This window comes from Leopardus geoffroyi, chromosome C3 (genome assembly GCF_018350155.1).
Source record: "Leopardus geoffroyi isolate Oge1 chromosome C3, O.geoffroyi_Oge1_pat1.0, whole genome shotgun sequence".
In the NCBI taxonomy this organism is placed as follows: domain Eukaryota; kingdom Metazoa; phylum Chordata; class Mammalia; order Carnivora; family Felidae; genus Leopardus; species Leopardus geoffroyi.
This window is the reverse complement of record NC_059338.1, coordinates 50,328,515-50,348,472: the sequence shown is the minus strand read 5'-3', so window position 1 is coordinate 50,348,472 and position 19,958 is coordinate 50,328,515. Positions and strand designations below refer to the sequence as shown.

General features: G+C 43.3%; 1 long non-coding RNA gene across 1 annotated transcript in view; it reads right to left on the bottom strand.

Annotated features, from left to right (window-relative positions):
* LOC123585025 overlaps window positions 1–19,958 on the bottom strand; it is a 34,753-nt gene that overhangs the window by 2,180 nt on the left and 12,615 nt on the right. The window contains exons 2-3 of the long non-coding RNA XR_006705856.1: window positions 18,410–18,524; window positions 4,428–4,580 (exon numbers count right to left, since the gene is read on the bottom strand). This is a non-coding gene — a long non-coding RNA (uncharacterized LOC123585025). The remainder of the gene's footprint in view (window positions 1–4,427; window positions 4,581–18,409; window positions 18,525–19,958) is intronic.

Sequence of the window (19,958 nt, the reverse complement as noted above, 5' to 3'; positions counted from 1 at the left end):
GTAAAGCAGCTGAGAATGTGCTGTGCACAAAGTTAGCAGTGAGCACCTTCAGTAGCATGAAGGTAATTGCTCCGGTAAGAAGAGAGTCAGTATGTGGGGGCTCACGTCTTACCTGGGCTGGTCCCACAGTTGAGGGGTAGGAAACCTTAGCTATCAGTCTCTGAATCAGACCAGACTGGGGGAAAAGCATACCTATAGAGTTATTAGAAGGATGTTGTGTCTCCTTATTTTAGGAAGGCTCTGGAAAGATGATGGTGTGACATACTCAGGTTTTAGAAACAGATGCACCCAATCACAAAGATTTCCACTTCTTGCCTGCTGGAAGGCTTAAACCATGAAGCTGAGTTTATCAACTCCACTTAAAAGTACTATTACACATTGGTAAATATTTAGGAGTGCCCTTCTAAACCCAGATGTAAGTACCATATTGATAGAAGGCCTAAAAGACATTATTAATTAATCACAGAAGGAATGTTTATATTTGACCTACTCATCTGTTCTCTGTGATGGATGCCTGACTCTTGTGAGACAGTGATGGGTGTCTGGTGTACCAGAGGTTGGATCAAAGCAACAGACCAAAGATTTTGCTTCTAGAAAGCAGGTGGAAGACAGTGGGGGTGGCGGGGGTGGTAAAGTATGGACAAGATTCCTTAAGAGATTTTTAAAGGCTTGAGACCACACATTCAGCACAGAGGTTCTCAGAAAGCTAGGCTAAGAATGCCGTAATACAGAAAGGCTGTCCCAGTCAAAATTGTCACCTTGAAAGTCTACAATAATCAGAAGACGTGAACAACCTATTCTTATACACAGTTGAAAATAAAGAATTGTCATTAATTAATTAGTCCTGGGCTGTCGATGTTGGTGAACTGAATGGAGAAGTAAGAGACAAATGGATATAACAATCAGGAATCCAGGCCTTAATTGTAACCCCAAAGAACTAATACATCAAAAGCTAATCTGCCCTAATGCTCGAGACTAATACCTCTAATACTAAATAACATATTTAATCCCCTGTGCTAATAATAATAATGCTAAGCTCTGTAAGCATATTCATGCATCGACAGCCAAATATAAATGAAGATCTCTTCAAATACAGGGCATCACAAATAGTTCAGATTCCATTCTTGGCTTCTTTTCACAAATATGAAAATAGTGGTCATGATGGGGAGAGCTGCCTTATGAGTAGATGGAATATATTGCCTACAGAATGTCCTGCCCCCAAATATCACCTTCAAAGCCTGTAATTTCATCATGCAAGTCTGCTCTCTTGTATATAAGAGAGAGATTTCTTTGCCATTGTATTTTGTATGAAAATTAAAATGCCCTTAGGAAGAAATAAGTCTTAGAAGCTAACCCACTGGCAAAATAGAGGATTAGATTTTTGGAGCTAGAAGATTTTTCGAGGTCATCCAGTCCTACCCATTTCTGACACGAGGGGGAAGAGGTTACAGCACTTGCCTGAGGTTGTATCTATCAGAAGGGGAGGAAGTGCAGTCTTTCGTCTCTACCTCTCTCTTCCAGTAAATGGCATTTGGGTCCTAGGGGGTGACAGAGACCCAGTTTCAGGGCTTGGGAGTATGAGGGTGGGGAAAGGAAGACACATTTCTGGGAAGGAGAGGAGAACTTCCGCGAGGTGGGAGAATCCTCACATCTTTTCCTGGGAGTGATTCTAACAAAAGGAATCAGCTGCTGGAGCAATTGAAAGGAAAAGACTTAAGTCTCTCCCCTGAGAAGATTTAAGCATGGGGTAGACATATTTCCATCCAAGGCTGGAGATGCAGGGATCAATTTGCTGGTTTCCTGATAACTCTATCAGCTCAGTGATTTTTAATTACAGCATCCTGCCTCCAATTTCTTGCTGTTTTCTCTACCATCAGTTTGAGTTTGAATAACATTACAAATCTGATAACTTCTGCAAAGCATCTTTATTGTGAAGGGTAGAGATGTCTGGGTAACAACAGGCAAAGGCTCTAGGCTGTGCAGTCACTGTGGTAAACATATGACCTAGGTCTAGGGCCACGGCAGAGAACAGTAATGAGGCAATACACTCTGCTGTGCACTAAGAGTGCTTGTTCCGTCTAGCAGTAGAGCAGGAATACAGACCAAAGGAGCCACTGAGACACAACAGGCCTATGCTCCTGGCCTGGCGGGATAGGTGGAGAAATTCAGGTTCTGTGACTGGCTATAGACACATTCCCTTTTTAAATTCTTGTTCGGCTTCTGCCACCAGCCAGCTCTATAACTGTCAGCAGGTCACTTGCCTTTCTTACACAGATACTAGGGGTCCTTCTGGTGCTATCCTTTCACGCTGTTGAAGGCAGTATGGCCCAGGAGACAGTGCAGGCCATTAAGTCAGACCTGAATTTACATGTTGGCTCTGCACTTATATTTAAGTGATCTTAATTCTTGACTTATCCCCTTATGTGTAACCCAAACACTTCACCCCCTAAGATTTCCCTAAGGTTTTTCTTTCTGTTCTCTTTCTGGATGCTCACCTCTCTGCATACTTTTGCCGAATCCTCTCCGGCTTGCAGAATACATATATACCTTCAGTTCCCTAAAACTAAATCCCATTTCCTTCCTCTTTCCCTTCATCCTTCCCTCTTTCTTTCCCTCCCTTCCTTCCTCCCTCCCTCCCTCCCTATGGTAAATGCTAGGCTCTAGGATAGGTGTAGAATAGTCAATACCTCTATGTGTTTCTGGGCCACAGAGAATTGTAAAATATAACGTAGGGGATGGAGATGCAGACACAATCCAGAGTGGCACATTCTCTAGTAGAGATTTACAAAGTATTGATGATATACAGAGAGGGAGAAAATTACTCCCTGGGAGTCACTAATGACATTTGTTGCGAACCCTCTAATCACTATGGAAGCAATACCCCAGGTCTCCATATGTTTTACATGTCAGTGGAGGGAAAGACCTAACGTGCAATGTGTGTGCCCCCTCTCAGAGAGCAGAAAGGAGCAATGGCAGCAGCAGAGCCCCTCCCCCCCCCCCCCCCGAAGGTACACACTACATCTGGTCGGTGCCGTTATTTGGGACTCCCGAGCACCACATCAGCACCTTATTATTCCGTCCAAGGCACACTCAAAGGACAGCCAGGTCTGTTTGGTAGAGCAGCTGCCTCCACGCCTTGAGGGTGCAGTGTTCTGAAACCACTGCTTCTGCAACTTGAACGTGCATATGATTCACTTGCAGATTCTGATTCAGCGGGCCTGAGTAAGGCCCCAGATTCTGCACATCTAACAGCTCCCAGGTGATGCTGCTGCAGCTGGTCCAAAGACCACACTTAGAGGAGACAGTTCCTAGAGAGCATGCCTGTCGTCTTCCTCAGCCCTCGGGATTCTAAAATGGGGGTCTACCAGAAACCGTAGGGGCTAAGAAGCCAAAAGGTCAATAATGTCTGGCGAGGAGGTGAGGTCCTCACTTATAAGAATCTTGGTGCTCTACTGGCATCCAATTTCTCAACCACACAGGAGCCAGGTATCTAACCTGTATATACTAGTGAGGTAAGAAAAGAGAGGAGAGAGGAAAGAAAGGAAACTTAAGTAAATCAAAATTCTGCACGTTGAGAGCTCGCTTGCTTATGAATGTGTTTACAGATAAGCAGTCCCACAGACCAGCTGAATCATGCTGGCTGAGTAAAGGTCTTTCCCCCAAGCCTATCAGACAGAGTAAATCTGTTCAGAAGTGGGACAGGGAGTGCCTGTCACTCTGTGGAAACACACATCAGGTAAGATGATTAAATCCCCACCAGCAATGTGCAAGCACCCAGAGGCCCAGACTTTAGACTGCGAAGGTGCCATGCAATTTCTAGGCACTTCATCTAAGAAATAAAATGAATTATTCCTGTTTTCAGTTCTGTCCTCCTCTCCTCCAGCCTGTGCAATTACTACCCTTGCATCATTAATAAAAACAGCCACCAGAATTTATAGGGGGTCATTCTTCCAAGGATCTCAGCACTTGGAGAAATAAATCAATCAATGTTATTTATTGAGCATATTCAGCTAGGAGATGTGGGGAATAAAGCAAACATGTATTTAGTATGTACACTCTCTTAATTCAAAAACTTTTGGGATGGCTTAGAAAATATACCTTGTGGGGAGGCTATACAGCGAGGTGACAGCAGAAGCTGGATTTGGCGTGCTTTCTGGAGTCCGGCTGCCTTGGTTCAAATCCCATCTCTGCCACTTACCAGCTGTGAGGGGTCGGGAATGCCATTTACTCTCTTTTAGCATCAGTGTGCACATCTGTGAAAGAGGGGCAATATCAGGCTGCTCTGATGGTCAAAGATGGGAAAGGATGCAGGCTCGCAGTACATAATGCTCAAGTGTGGGTTGTTTTTATGGCATTAGATGGTTCCTATGTTTAAGGAAAGGGAAGAAAAGCAAAGCAAAGGAAAAGGAAATACCCACATGACTCACCTGCAGAAGCACACTCTTTCCTGGAAACAAGGAGAAACTTATCATCTGGGCCCTTGCATAAGGGTCATTGGGTAATATAGTGGAAAAGTCTTCAATTACAGTTTTACGGCAGACGTAGATAAGCCATTCAAGTGGGTATTTCTTATACAGACCCTGTATAAAAGCAGAGAATATAATAACATCACTCATTGCCAGAATGCCTGTGCCTGGCTGGGTCACGTGGCCCAGGCACCTTGTTTCTAATGATGTAGCTCATTACAGTGATAGAGCTTAGAGGTACCTAAGAGAATAGCTGGTTAACGTGCCCATTAGACTGTCTTTTTCAAATAGCACATCTTAAGTGCACTTTTAGCAAGTATGGTTTGCAGTCAATTCCTAGTTGAATTCTTTGATGGGGAACCAGGGTGTAGGACTGCCATAAAGTTTTTAGAGACAGATATGAGGAAGGCAGAGTTTATATTCCAGTTATATCCAAAGTATAAGATGTGGATGGGCAGAAGGAAAGGTAGAGAGAATGTTCTAAGAAGTGGGAGCAACACGTGTCTAGGCACATACTCATAGACACAATGATGAGTCAGCCTGATGTGCATGTTCCACCTCCAGTCTCCTGGTCCAATGCCCTTTGTTTGTTTCTTCTTTTAAAAACAACAGCTCTGGGGCGCCTGGGTGGCGCAGTCGGTTAAGCGTCCGACTTCAGCCAGGTCACGATCTCGCGGTCTGTGAGTTCGAGCCCCGCGTCGGGCTCTGGGCGGATGGCTCAGAGCCTGGAGCCTGTTTCCGATTCTGTGTCTCCCTCTCTCTCTGCCCCTCCCCCGTTCATGCTCTGTCTCTCTCTGTCCCCAAAAAAAATAAAATAAAACGTTGAAAAAAAAAATTAAAAAAAAAAAAAAAAACAACAACAGCTCTATTGAGATACGATTCAGATATTGTAAGGTCATAAGATTCACCACCTCTAAAGTGCACAATTCAGTAGTTTTTATTCAAAAAGCTCTGCATCGATCACCACTACCTAATTGCAGAATATTTACATCACCCAAGAAAGAATCCTGTACCTATTGGCAGTCACTTTCCATTCCTCTCCAAGCCTCCACCCTTGGCAAACACTCATCTATTTCCTATCTCTGTGTATTTACCTATTCCCCCAATTTTTGTACAAATGAAATCAAATAATATGTATGACATACAAACATCATATGATTTAAAAATACAGTATCTTCTACCATTATGTGGATTTTCTTTTCACTTTCTTGATAGTGTCCTCGAAGTACAAAAGTTTAGAATTTTGATGAAATTCAACTGATCTACTTTTTCTTTTGCCGCTTATGTCTTGGATGCCATATTTAAAAAGCCATACACTTATACCTAAGTTTTCTTGTAATAATCTTAACAGTTTTAGCTCTTACCTTTAGGTTTCTGATCCATTTTGAGTTAATTTTTGTACATGGTATGACACAGGGGTCCAACTTCATTCTTTCACATATGAGTATCCAGTTGTCCTAGGACCATTTATTCAAAGACTTTTCTTCCTCTAAGAAGTTGTATTGGCACAGGTGTCAAAAATTGATTGACCATAAAAATATGGCTTGATCTGGACTCTTAACTCTATTCAATTGATCTGTATGTCTAACTCTATGTGAATACCACAGTGTATTTATTATTGTAGATTTGTAGTAAATTTTGAAATTAAGAACTGTGAGTCCTCTAAGTTCTTTTTCTTTGCCAAGATGTTATGGCTATTCTTAGTCTCTTTATTTTCCATATGATTTTTGAGGTTCAGCTTGTCATTTTCTGTGAAAGCACAAAAAAAAGAAAGCTGGGATTTGATAGGAATTATGTTAACTATATGGATAAGTTTGGGGAGTATCATCATCTTAACAGTATTAGTTATTCTGATCCATAAATAGGGAACGTCTCTCTATTTAAATCTGTCATTTCTTTTGATGATGTTTTGTGGGTTTTGGTCTTAAAAGTCTCACATTTATTTTGGTAAGTTTATTCCTAAGTATCTTATTCTTTTTTGATGCTATTATAAATGGAATTGTTTTCTTAATTTCATTTTTGGATTGTTCATTATTTGTGTATAGAAATACAATCGATTTTCATATATTGACCTTGTATCCTGCCACCTTGCTGAACTTGTTATTAGTTCTAGTGCTTTTTTTTTTCTGTGTGTGGCTTCCTTAGAATTTTCTATATACTAGAGCATATCATCTTCAAATGTAGTTTTCTTATATTCTTTATTCTTAATGACTCTTCTTCAACAAATGCATTCTTGTTCCTGCTGCCTCCTGTGGGTGCAGGAGAACTTCTTTATGCTCTTACTGGAAGCATCTGAGAAATTTATTGCAGAGACAGATTGGCCTTCGGAAATATGGATCACCCTTAGCACTGTCTGTGGGCAAACAAAGGCATTCAAAAGCTAACAGGGTAAAAAGGTGAGAATAATCAATAATCTGTGGTGTTTGTTCAAAGTTCTTAGCCTATCTCCCAAGTTCTCGGCTGTCTCCATTCAATGGTAACAGTAATTGGATCGGCATTAATGAATGAGAACTCATGCATAGCCTCCATACTCGCCCCCATGGCTATTCAGTTCACGCTTCCATAGTGCTAGGACTAGGACTGCCAATGAAAGAGATTAGCTTTTAGCAGTTGACCAAGTCATACTGTCTGGTTGTTTAGTTCCTCACCCATAGTAGATGTTCTCTGCTGGTTGTTCACATGTAGTTCAAAAACCTTTATGCTTCCTGTCCACTTCCAGAGATCCACCCACCTGCCTTTTTCACAGACATTCCTTGTCTCTGATAGTCTAATCTTTCTCCTTCCAGGCCCTTAACAAACTAACCAACCATGTCATTCCACATTGCCCACGAGTTCATCTATATTTTTACCTTAAGTCAGTTCTTCCTCTACACAAAGTTGATGACTAATTGCACTTAACATCAAAGCTCTGCCGATGGGGAGGATTTCCCCCTCATCACTGTCCATCACAGCTAACCTATGAATGAAGCTGGGCCTTTCTACTTATCAGTTATCTCATCATAAAGGCCCTCTGTTAAGCCACAGATGTAAACTATAGGAGATACACGAGTGCAAACTGATTGATGGCATGGGGCTCTGGGCTACCTGCTTGATTAGCTTATAGTGTGCTCTCCAGCTCTGCTTGTTTCCAATCTTGGATGTACCATATCCATCTTAGAATGCACTGCCACAGAACTGGCCCCACCTTGCGACTTGTGGGCTTTGCATGAACCCAGTTCATGACGGATGGCTCTGGTCATAGGATCCCTTGTATCTCAGGGTCAGAAGCTCTGTATTTCCCAAGGGCAAGTAGCACATCAATAAATGCTTATTGATGGTGATCATCCTCTGTTTTAGGTGGCAGGGACTTTCTCCAGAACCCCAGAAGTCTACATTGTGATTTACTGACTGGAGCTTCCCATCAACTCTGAACACTATTTTCTCCCACCATAGATGGCTCTGGTACCATAGGGTCTCCTAGGTTATATGGCTCATGTGTCAGACCATTTTCTCAAACCTGGTCCTTCTGCTGAGCTCTTTCTTGCTCTGGATACTACTCAAAGTTCACAGCCTTTTAATGTTATACAGCAAATGGGTGAAGGTGGTATTTCCAGGCATAGAATACCCTGCCTCCAGAACCTGAAGAGGCCATTAAGACTTATGCTACTTTCTCAGTAGTTGGAGGCGTAAAATACAATTCTTTGTTGTTTCATTTGGAAGGGATGTTCTGGCATTCTCCAGGACCTGTAGATCCCTAAGAAGTTCACTAATATGCTGGGGTCCTGAAGCTTTAATCTCCACTTTCTGAAGCACATGTATTTTGCCAAGGCTTCCACATAGTAGCCACTTCTTTTTCATCTGGTCTTATTATCATGGCATTGTCAATATAATGGGCCAGTGTGATGTTCTGTGGACTATCAGACATTTCATCTCCTTGATAGTCTTATTACAACAGAGGGCCAAATCATTAACAAAACCTAAGACAAGACCATAATTATATACTCTTGTCCATCTCACATGAATATGAACTGCTTTGGATCCTCTTGTAGGGATGGAAAAGAATGTATTCAACAGATCGTGGTCATTTAATATGCATTGGAGGCTATATTCATCTGCTTTAGTAAAATCACATCTGGCTCTGCAGCTACAACTGGGGACAGTACTTGATTAAATTTACAGTAGTTATTCACTCAGTCATGATTCATTCCATTTTTATAGGGGCTATTCTGGTGAATTAAATGAGGATTTATCATAGATCATCACCCTTGTATTCTCTGAAGGTAGCACTAATGTCTACCATTCTCACCAGGTTGCAATATTATGTTTTTATTTACTATGTTGACTTGGGGTGAAGGCACAGTTGCACCGGTTTTCATTTGGCTTTCTCTACTAAATTTCCTACTGTACAGGTTAAGGAATCAATACCAACTCCAAGGGTTTATGCCAAACTCCAAAAAGTATGTCTATTCCAATTATACCAGCAAATGATCATCAGGTGGGCCTGTGATTCCAGGAATCTGTGAAGCCAGACCTAAGGATTCCAGGATTCAATTACTTCCCTGGCCCCATACAGCCCTTCTGTATGGCAATACTCCCCCCACATTGATCTTTAAGATTCAACTGTAACAGGAGGGTTATTATGGCATATTGAGTCCCATATTGGATATCAGTGCTAATTCTGACTCCATGTCCCACAGTCCTTGAAGAGTTTGGGTATTGCTTTTTCCCAAATGGGCTGTTGCTTGAGTAAATGGCTATAGTCCATTGGCAAAGGGACTAGAACATTTCCAACTGAATACAATTGCTATGGAGTTGCAGGATTCCTTTTCATAGAAATCCAGCATCTCTTTCTGCCCCTGGTGTTCTGGGTCTGAGAACTGACTGAAGTTTGGAAACTTGACAAAGTACCATGGATTTTAATTTGAGAGACTTCCCTCAGCCTTCTTATCATCCATTCTTGATATCCTTTGCCTGTGTAAATTAAGAAATATCCCCTTTGCTCATCTAACATGCCTCTGGAAACACCAAGTTCCATTAATATCACCATAACTCTTTGAAGGTTAGATTCTCCCTCTAGCCAAAGCCAGATACCGCTTAAATATTGCCACATATTGTGATATCAGGGCCACCTTGCTTCATTACAATAGTTGCAATTGCCTTGTTTCTGAGGGTTGAGTGCCATCACCTGGACCTTTATTGTTGGAGGATCTAATCAGGCTACTACTAGAAAGCCTAGTTCTGTATTCAGCCTTGGCCTATAGAGAACAGCTATCACTGAGCTGACCCACCATCAGGAATACACCAGGTATTCCTTGGAGTGTCCTTTAGGCCCTCTCATGGAACATACTCCACTGGCACGTTTATGGCCTGATACAGTATATGCACTCTGTGTGCCAACTTCTTTGAGCTGTTTGATCTCTTGTTTCACCATCCACCATGGCAGTTCTGGCATTTCTACTTCACATAGTGTGGGTCTTTGCTTTTTCCAGATCCTAACAGCCCTTCTAGTAACAATCATCTCCAGGGCCTTTGCTAAGGCATCAAATCATATAAAATGGAGACTATTTCAATATTGATAAACTCTTGATTATCCAACCTTATGTTCCACACCTCTTGATCAGGTACTCCAGGATTCAGTCCCATGCATATGCTAGTAGCCACTACAGGGACATGTTAGCTATGCCTTATAACAACTTTGGTGTATACACTCCTTCCATAAAATTCTCAGTGCATCTCTAGTCTGATTGTACTGGAATTTGATTTTCCTTATTGGATTGTGTGCCAGGGGAAGGGGTAGGGGATATTTCCTTAAGCAGGCAAGCAGTGTCTTGTAATGTGAATGTCTTAATCGAGGTCCCTGCATCATCTTCAAGGAAGGGGAGAGCTATGATCTATCAAGGCCGAGGGAAGGAAGGGACTTCTGAAGGTCCAGCAAGTCAAGGTACTAAGGTCTACTCAAATTGCCCTATTCCAAGTCTCAGCACCCTACTACTTTCCCATTAGGGACCTGCACCTGGCATAGGAGACTTACTGAATCTGAGAATTCAATCCTATCTGAAGCTCTACTACTTTAATGATTAAGTCCTGAGCCTAGTTTTCTATTCTCCTGGTACTTTGGCCTTAGGAGATTAGGGTTTCCCTAAATACTACTAAGGCCTTCTAGCTTTCATATTTTGTCTGGAAATGATGATTAATCATCTGAGCCTGTCATTATTTATCTTTCAAAAATCAATGGTGCTCAGCAAATCACCCAGTTCCATGGTCCTTATAATTACCATCTCCCTTGTCCCTCTCAATCACAAGAAACACTGCACCACACCATGTACCCCCTTTCTATGGATATCCCACATCGGTCTACTGCTGATGAAAGTTAACAGTCACACAGAAATTACCCTTCTTTCAACAGCTGCACTGCTACAATACCTCACAGGCTAGTTCTACCCCAGCTACAACCAGTGATGGGGTTTGTACCGCCAGAGAGCCAATGACTGACCCATCTCTAAAGTCCCATTTTGAAAGTCAACTTCCTAAAACTGCTTTTTGTATCAAAGAATTCTTAGGCGAGAATTGGCTGCAGAAGGTTTACTGGGGAGAGTTCTTGAGGTATACATATGTGAGGAAGTGAAGAAGGCAAGTTTGGGCAGGAAGAGAAACTCACTCGTATTGAGGTTGTAACTGAGACCGAAGCAGATTCTATGGGGAGTTCTAAAGCCTGAACGGCCCTTCAGAATTCTCCTAAAGTGAGGCAAGAGGGTTAGGCTTTTAAATCTCCAAGCAGGCAGTCACTGGCCACGGGCTACCCGGGAGATGTGCAAGAGGGAAGGCTTAATTTTGGGCAAGGCAGTTCCTACTGACAGACATAGCTGTAAACTGTGAGTGGTCAGTAGATATTCTAAGAAGCTAGGACATTTGTGTACCAATCCTGAAGAGGGGACGCTGTTGCCTACCACAACATCTGTCACAATGACCATTGCTATTATCACCCCACCAGGATCACTGCCTGTCTTTCACATTCTTACCAGACTGGAATTTCCACACCTTTGCAGACAATATTGCTTATTCTAGATTTGGGATTGCTTTTTAGAGCGAAAAGAAAACACCCTCCTGCTACAGTTCCACCACACATGATCCACTAAGCTTGGCTGGCAAGTGGAGGCCACGGGTGACAACCTGATGCCAATTAGCAATGGGAAAGCTAGCCTAGCCCTCTGCTCTGTTGGCACTGCGGTTGCACAACTTTCCCTTTCTTTGGCTCACAATCTGACAAAATAGGTCTGGAATACGAGAGAGAAAAAATTTAGTTTGGCATTACAACTTCTTGACCATGACACTGTCCCGATTAATAATCACCTTGAAACTCCAGGTCATCACCCTCTAATTAATGTTGTCCCTCTCCTGTAGTATCCCGACTCTCAAGCCTCCGGGGTCAAGTGAGAACCCCAGTCTATCTTAGTCCCATCAGAGACAGAGAGTAAGAGAGAAAGTGACTGTGGCAAGGACTGTCTACATGTTCAACAAGCCTTTTCCCTATTGCTCCTTGACACACTAGTCTGTATTTGCCGGCCTCTTGAAGTTCAGTAGAGGAATGTGCCTGAACTCTGGACAAAGGAAGCAGACAGAGATCATGTACCCACTCCCAGACCTGGCCCGTGGATGCTCCCACATGCAATTCTCCTCTTTCTTTCCTCTCTTGTGAGAAGCCAGGAAAGGTATGAGGAGTGAAGACTGGAAGCTTAAAGTGTAAAGTACAAGTATCCTCGGATGTCTGCTGGGAAGAAAAGCTGTCCAGAGGAGCTATTCCTCCAAATCAGACTGTTATACAAAGAATCATTTGTTGTTATCCCAGTGGAATTTGGGTTTGTTTGTTACAGCAGTTGGCTTACTCTAATACAGGGATAGCAAATTAATGTGAGTCAGAGAGAACCCAAGGGAACCGGAGTTGTGTTTCTCACCAGCTCCAGGCACTAATTACTTGGTTACTTTTTTTAGATTCTCAGCACCCACCCAGTGACTTCAGCTAACCAAAATAATCATTTTGAAAATAAATAAATATTCATTTGAATATCACCTTGGTGGAAATAAGAAGAGTCAGAACTTCCCTATGATCAGAAGGGTCTTAATGAATCTAAGATGTGTAGCCTGTTACTCTTTGGACACCATGCGTGGAGCTCTCATTAGGTAGAAAATGACCTATCTTTTCCCTGCCCTGCCCTAAGCTTCTCTCCACAGCATGAGCAACTCTGTCTAGAGGGCTGTATCCTGCATCTATTCAGAAATGCATTTCCTTTTTCTTCCAAGCAATACAGAAACTGATGGTCTGTGCACAGGGGTTTGGCCAGGGGCATTCCCCAAGACAGCAGGGGCACATCAACCTAAGGCAAGAAATGTGGGCTCTGGGGAAACATTTTTGCACGTAACCATGCCAGCCTGGCACTCCACAATGTTCGCACTCCTCCAATTAAGCTGTTCAGTTCTCAATCATCTGGAGCCGCTGCCAACTGCTGGCTGCTGATAGTCAGAGTGGCTGCTGCCCGGAATGTCAGCAGTTCTGCTTTTCTGCCTCTCCTGGACTGGCTCTACTACACCCTTCTTCCCAGCCTCCCCATGACAGCAAGCCGCTAACTTCCCTTCACCCGGGTGCTATTAAGAGAGACACCTGGGAAGGTGCAGTGGGGCTACTAGGCTGTGATTTCTTTTGGTGCTGGTAGTCTACACCTGGTACTATACCATTCCAGTGCTTTGAACACCACCTCATGCAAGTGAGGTGTCAATTCTTGTTCCTGGAGATATTGAACAGCTTGGGTCGTGGACAGAATGCCTGCTGAACATACATTCCCTGCTAGCCTGAGCTGGTGCTCTACATATATGAATCTTTACGTCACCCAGGAAGATAAATACTACATATCGATTTTACAAACAAAGATGTTAGGAAAAGCTAAGTCTCCTGACAATCTATCACTTTCTTTTTTCTTTCTTCTCATTACCAACACCCTGCATTAGAAATATGTCATCTTAAAAAAGAAAAGAAATGCATAATCTTCCCTTGACCTTGTAAAATCCAGCCTCTGGTTTTTGGCATCGAGATTCCTTCCTCTAGACATGTGTTGTTCAATATTATACCCATTAGCCACATGTGGCTACTGAGCACTTGAAATGTGGCTAGACAGAATCAAGATGTACTATAAGTGCAAATTACACACCAGACGTTGAAGACTTAGTACAATAATAAAGAATATAAAATATCTTCTTAACACTGTTTAATACTGATTACATGTTGAAATGATTATAATGCTTATATTTGGCTATAAGTCAAATAAAATATACTATCCAAATCAGGTTTTCTTTTCCTTTTCCTTTTCAATTTTTTAAAATTTTATTTACTTATTTTAATATGATTTATTGTCAAGTTGGCTAACATACAGTATATACAGTGTGCTCTTGGTTTTGGGGGTAGATTCCCGTGATTTATCACTTACAGCTTTTTCCTTTTTTAATGTGGCTACTAGAAACTTCAGAGCTACACGTGCGGCTTGCCTTTGTACCTCACAACATCTATGACTTGGATAATGAAGTGTCTAGAGATTGACCAGAATGTTCTGTTAGAGGCACAAACTGACCATGACACCTGCTGCTTCCTATAACCAGTAGGACAAATCCCATGGTCCTTAATATGGTTGACAAGTCCTTCCATGTTACATCCCTCATCTCCCCTTGTTTCTTGAGCCTCCACATTTCATTTTACATTCCTGCTAACCTCCGCATGGGGGTGCTTCCTCACCCCCACCACTATGTTTCTAGCACCTCTACTTTGTTCATGCTCTTCCCTCTACCTGGAATGTCTTTCTCCCCAGGAGTCCCCTGGAAAACTCCTTCCTGTTGGGTCTTCTCAGACTTGATGACTGCTTCCAGAAACCTTCTCTAACCCTGCCCCTTGGCCCAGGGCCAGGACTAGGGTAAGACAGGCAGGGCCCCTATGGTACAAAGTTTAAGGAGGTGCTTCTATAAACCCTAGAGTAGCACCTCTTTACATTTGGGGTCCCAGGTGTCTCTTCCTGTGAAGTCCCTGTGGAAGTCTGTGGCTGTGCTTCAGCAATGTCTTAAAATTATCTTGTGTGCTTTATTCACTGGTGAAACTCTGGCAGCGTGTTTTCTACCAAAATATTGATCGTGACACTCAAGAAAGAAAACTTTGTCCTGAGGGAGCACTCTGTTTATCAGGCACTGTGCTATGTGTTGGGAATTCAACAATGACGTAGTCTATGATCTTAAAAATCATCACAAAACCTTGTTATGTGCCCTCTGCTTTCCTACTTCAAGTAGAAACTTCCAAGTTTTGAAATACTGACTACCTGTGCAGCCAGCTGAAGTGCAGATTCTCAGGCCCCATGCCAGAGTGTCTGATTCTGTAGCTCTGCAATGGGGTCCAGATGTTCTAGGATCAAATTTAGAGAAACATTCCTCTACTACATTCATTTAGCTTTCATTTGACTATTATTGAGTGCCTACTCTGTGTAAGTCTTTGTGCTAGGGGCTGTCAAGGAAACAAAGATAAATCAGGAAAGAATAATGTCTTATAGACTCCTAGAGTTTATGGAACGTCTCCATCTGCGCAATTTTGTTTGATCAGTGGATTAAAGATTATCTCCCTTTTAGAGATAAGACCTATTTGCTCAAAATCACACATAAGTAGGTAGTGGGGACTAGGATCAAGGTCACAGTGAGAACGCAGTGGGGAATGGAATCAAGGTCACATAGCTAAGAAGGTAGTGGGGACGACGGGAATTGAGGTCACATGGTAAGTAGTGGGGATTGGAATGGAGCCCAGCCATGCCTTCCCACTTGACACAGGAGTTTGTCCTACAAAGGTGATCTTGAGATGCACTGGAATTTCATACCTAGGGACATGAGCCACCAGAAAGAAAGGGAGGAGGAGAAAGGAAGAGGATTCTGGAAGCCAGCTCATGGAGAGAAGAGGGGAAGGCCAGCTAGTCTCTGGCTGCTACTCAATCCCAGTGTGATAGGGGCAAAGGTGGGTTCTCCTGCACCTGTGGGCCTGAAGTGAGTTCTGGAATCCTCTTAAATTCTCCTCCTTTCACCCCTCCCTAGCCCCAGGAACCCATCCTATCCCAGCAAAGGTAGGAGGTCCTGAGACAGCCTGACTTCTCTATAACACAGGTGTCTTTTTACCCCATTTCCCCTTCTTCCCCAGGATGGCTCGGAGAACAGAGAACATACTTCCCTAGTCCCTGCGCCCCTCCCCCAAGCTTGCTGAGTAGCCCAGGGCCCCACCCCTGACAGGCCTAGGCAGGGTGGGTGTGGGGGTAGGTAGTGCAGGGCACCGGGGCAACAACCCCTCAGCACTCCACCCCAGGCCAGCCCTCCCCTCTCCTGAGGCTGGGCTCCCAGGGCTCTGGAGACCAGGTTGTCAGTTAAAGCAGACCTGACAGCTGACAGCTTTCCAGAACAGCAGGAGCACGGTTAGCTTTCCTTCAGGTTTTTTTTTTTTTTTTTCCCTCCTCTTTCTTTCCCCTGTTGTTGCAAGACTGGAAGCCTGACTGGAATTTAAAGCAAGGCTCTGGGATAAAAATGTATGATAGCGCCAAGCCCTGCTCTCTTGGCTTCCTCCTCCGATTGGCAGCTGTCCGCTTTCTGGGGTCTGAGAACAGAACACCTGCAAATTGTCAGAGGAGGGGTCTGAGGCAGGAAGGGAGGTGACCCCGTACTCTGAGGCCTGAGCAAGGCTTCTTCGCTGGGGCGCAGATCATGTTTTCACTTGGGGCACAGAAGGAGCAGGCGGCCCTCCTGGGAAGCACCTGTTATCTGTCCCCAGGTCCCCAAGCCCTTCCCTCTCCCGAAGTCTGGAATGCCCAGGAGGCTCCTGTGCCTGCCGCTAATCCATCCCACTCACGGAATCTGTCTGTTCCCCTATCAGTTCCTGCTTATGGCAGATAGATAAATAGATGGATAGATAGGAAGGAGAGACTCTAAGCAGCTTAGATAAACTATCCTATTTACATCTCTGGGTCCAATCTATCAATCCATCGGTCTGCCCATTGTGTTTGTGTTCTCTCTCAATCTGCCACTTCAGCCTCCATTAACCATTCATCTGTCTTCCTTTTGCCCTACACTTTCCCCTTCCACCCCCCATTTCCCAGCATCAAAATAAATCCAAAGCTGAGACACAATGAGGCACGCCCTTCCATTCCACTCCAGTTATCCCGGAAAGTTGGCCATGGCAGCTGACACTGGGGGCTTCCTTCCACTCACCTCCTCAGGAAATATGCAAATAAACCGTTGGAACACTCAGGGTACGAATACCAACAGTTAGGTCAGCTATGAGGCTGCTCCCAAATTCACAGTTCTGCAAACAGAGCCAATTGAGGCTCTCTTGGGATAAAGGGGGTGGTAGGGGATGGCAGTGGGCTGGGGCAAGGGCGAAGAGGAGGACATTGCATATCTGTACACAAAAGAGTTGGACCAACTATTAAATAAAGTGACAGAATGGGAGGAGAGAAAAAGGTAGGAATTTCACAAATTTCAGAATTAGTACTATTTGTTGACATTTAAACAGTTCATTTCTGTAGATCCTCTCAACTTCATATTTCACTGCTAACAGCATAAGGGGCTATTTCAAATGACCAGATTCCCAGTAAATGCAGTGAAAATTCATGATATTAATTGTATATAAAAGTGTTTGGAAGAAAGAAAGAAAGAAAGAAAGAAAGAAAGAAAGAAAGAAAGAAAGAAAGAAAGAGAAAAGAAAAGAAAGAGGCCACCAGCCTCAGCAAATCAAGTGTCAGAGGCACTTAAACAAATGCAAGGCACATAAACAAACAAACAAACAAACAAACAAACAAAGATAGAGCCTCTTGCCCTTTCCTTGAGACCACCAGGCATCTAATTTTGTTTGGCCCAGAAATCCCGCAAGTCTCCAGCTTCCCATTGCCCTATGAAAACCACCGTAATCCTATTCCCATCATCTATCCCAGGACCCATGTCCCTAGCTGTTGGCCCTGGGGTCTCCTCTGGTGTCTACACATTCCTTCCATTAACTTCTGGATAGCTGTAAGCCAAGGAAGGCAGCACCTCTATCTCAAGACCCTTAAAAGGAAGAACTCAATAAGATATGGTAGGACTTAGTTTAAAATGAAAAATATAAATTCTGTGATTATCCCGATTGTCTGCCACACAGGTCAGAAACATGGGTCCACCGGGGGGTGGGGGGGGGCTGTTCCACCCGCCCCCGCCATAGGATGTGACTTGCCACGGGAGGGCAGCACCATCCTGGACCCTGTGAAGTTTGAGGCAAGTACCAGAGGAATAGGGATAGAGGGGCTCCCAGCTGCCGCACCCCGTACTCCAGCAGATCTCATGACGGCTTTCAGAACTGCCTGGAGACCTGCGTGCCTATCGACATTAGAGGCTGCTGGTGATGAATGGAACAGAGAGACAGAGGAGAAACTGGAGAAGTAGGCTTGAGGGGGGTGGGACCCTTTCCACTCTCCAGGGCCAGAGAAACTCCCAGGAAAAAACCTCTAGGCCCCACTGCAGCCCAGGAAAATAAAGCACAGCTAACAACATTTTACTCGTCCACCATTTAATAGATGTTGGCTGGCTCAGTTTAGGGGCATGTGGTATTTATTTATAAGCATACACTAGTGAATATCAGAAGACGTCAATAACTAATTATCAGCCCGGCAGAAGAAGAAAAGGCCCATTCCTCAAACCAGCCAGATGCATGTTTGAAAGGTAGTATTTTTAAAATGGGAGAATACTGGTCTCACATACATTATTTTAGGATAAAAAAAAAGTCTGAATAAACATTGTTTTAAGAAAAAAAAAAGGGGAGAGATAGGAGATCTAAGCCTACGTTTCCTGATTCTGATGCTGGGAAAATCACTTAATATTCCTGCCTTTTATTTGGTTTATTTGTAAATGGTAAAATGGGGATGATGCAAACTTACATTTTTGAGAACTGGGTCTCTTGAGGTCCCTCCAAACTATCTGATCAATGATTAGGAGGAATTCAAGGACTCATCATTTATGGGAAAAGCTTCCTTCTTACTTTAGAGATAATCCCTGGAAAAGAGAAAAGCAAACAGTAAAGCAGAAAGGAGAGTCTTTCTATATCTCTACTTATTCAAGGCCAAAAAGGGGAAATAAGAGGCTTTAAATCATGGGGTTTGCAATGACAAGAGATCTCCTGAGAAGGTATGCAGTGGAATAAATTAGCACAGTGTCAGGCACATAGTAGGTGCACAACATTTGTTTGAATAGATAGACGAATGAATGAAAGAATGAATGAACCAAGATGCACTGAGTTGTGGCTCTCTCATATGACCACTTGGTACAAAGAGCATCTCTAGCAAAGGAAGTTCTAAAAATTCCATGGAGGTCTCTAAAAAGAAATAGATTATTTAGTGCAATGCTTTAGGAGTGGTTCTGTACAATGACAGTGGGAAAGGCTAGATCAGTGTGCTACATCTTTTGGGAGCTTGTTAAAAATACAGATTCCTGGGCACCACCTCAGATCTACTGAATCAGAATCTCCAGGGTGGTACATGGCAATGGCATTTGATGAGCTTCTAGCTGATTCTCACGTAGCCAGCCTTTGCTAGTCCTCAGATCAGTGCTGGGTCACTACTGCCCTAGATGATATCTCAAGGGCCCTTCCAGCCCAAGGATCCCATGATTCTGTGGAATGGACACTGGGGAGAAGTGATCGAGACAAGGAGAATTCGTTCATCCCACACTTATTGCGCATGTAACAGAAATATAACAGTCGTGTGGCTATGATCTCTCACTGAGCAAAAACCTGACCTCCAGGGAAGAGCTGTAGAAATCTACCCCCACCATTACCATCATCCTATAGGACAGGATGCTCTTTTTGGGGGGGGGGGCGGTTCACAGAATAAAAGTACTTCCTTAGATTGTGTTAAGTTTTACATTTAATGAAGTGCTTTTGCACTTGGCATTCACATGATATAACACGGCAAATATGGTTATTATCCCCATTTCATGAGTGAGAAAACCAAGGCTTAGGAAAGTTTAATTACTTCCTCAGCATCATTTAGCTTGTATGCAGTAGAGCCAGGAAGCCAACCAAAATTTGAAACTCCTAATACAATGCTATTTTAACTATTCCCTAGAGTTACATCATCTGTGGAGTGTGGCTTAAATGTCCCTGTGAAATTGCTGATATTTTTTCATATTTTATCTGTGTAATAATATTATCTCCTGAGGCAAAGAAAGTGCCATCTTCCCTGGTAAAATAAATCCCAGATCTACAGGGAGAAGGGGAGCTGGACTGTTTGACTTTGTTTTTTTTTCCCCAAGATTCATCTTCCCTTGGTGAAATTTCCCAAAGTGTGCTCCTCAGAACACCAATCCTACAGAAGTTTCCTGAAATGAGTGTTGCTTTGTCACTGAGGTTTGAGAAACACTGCACAACTCTTACTAATCCTAGAAATGCACAATGCTTGTGATGTATTAAAGACTGTGGTAGGTTAAATG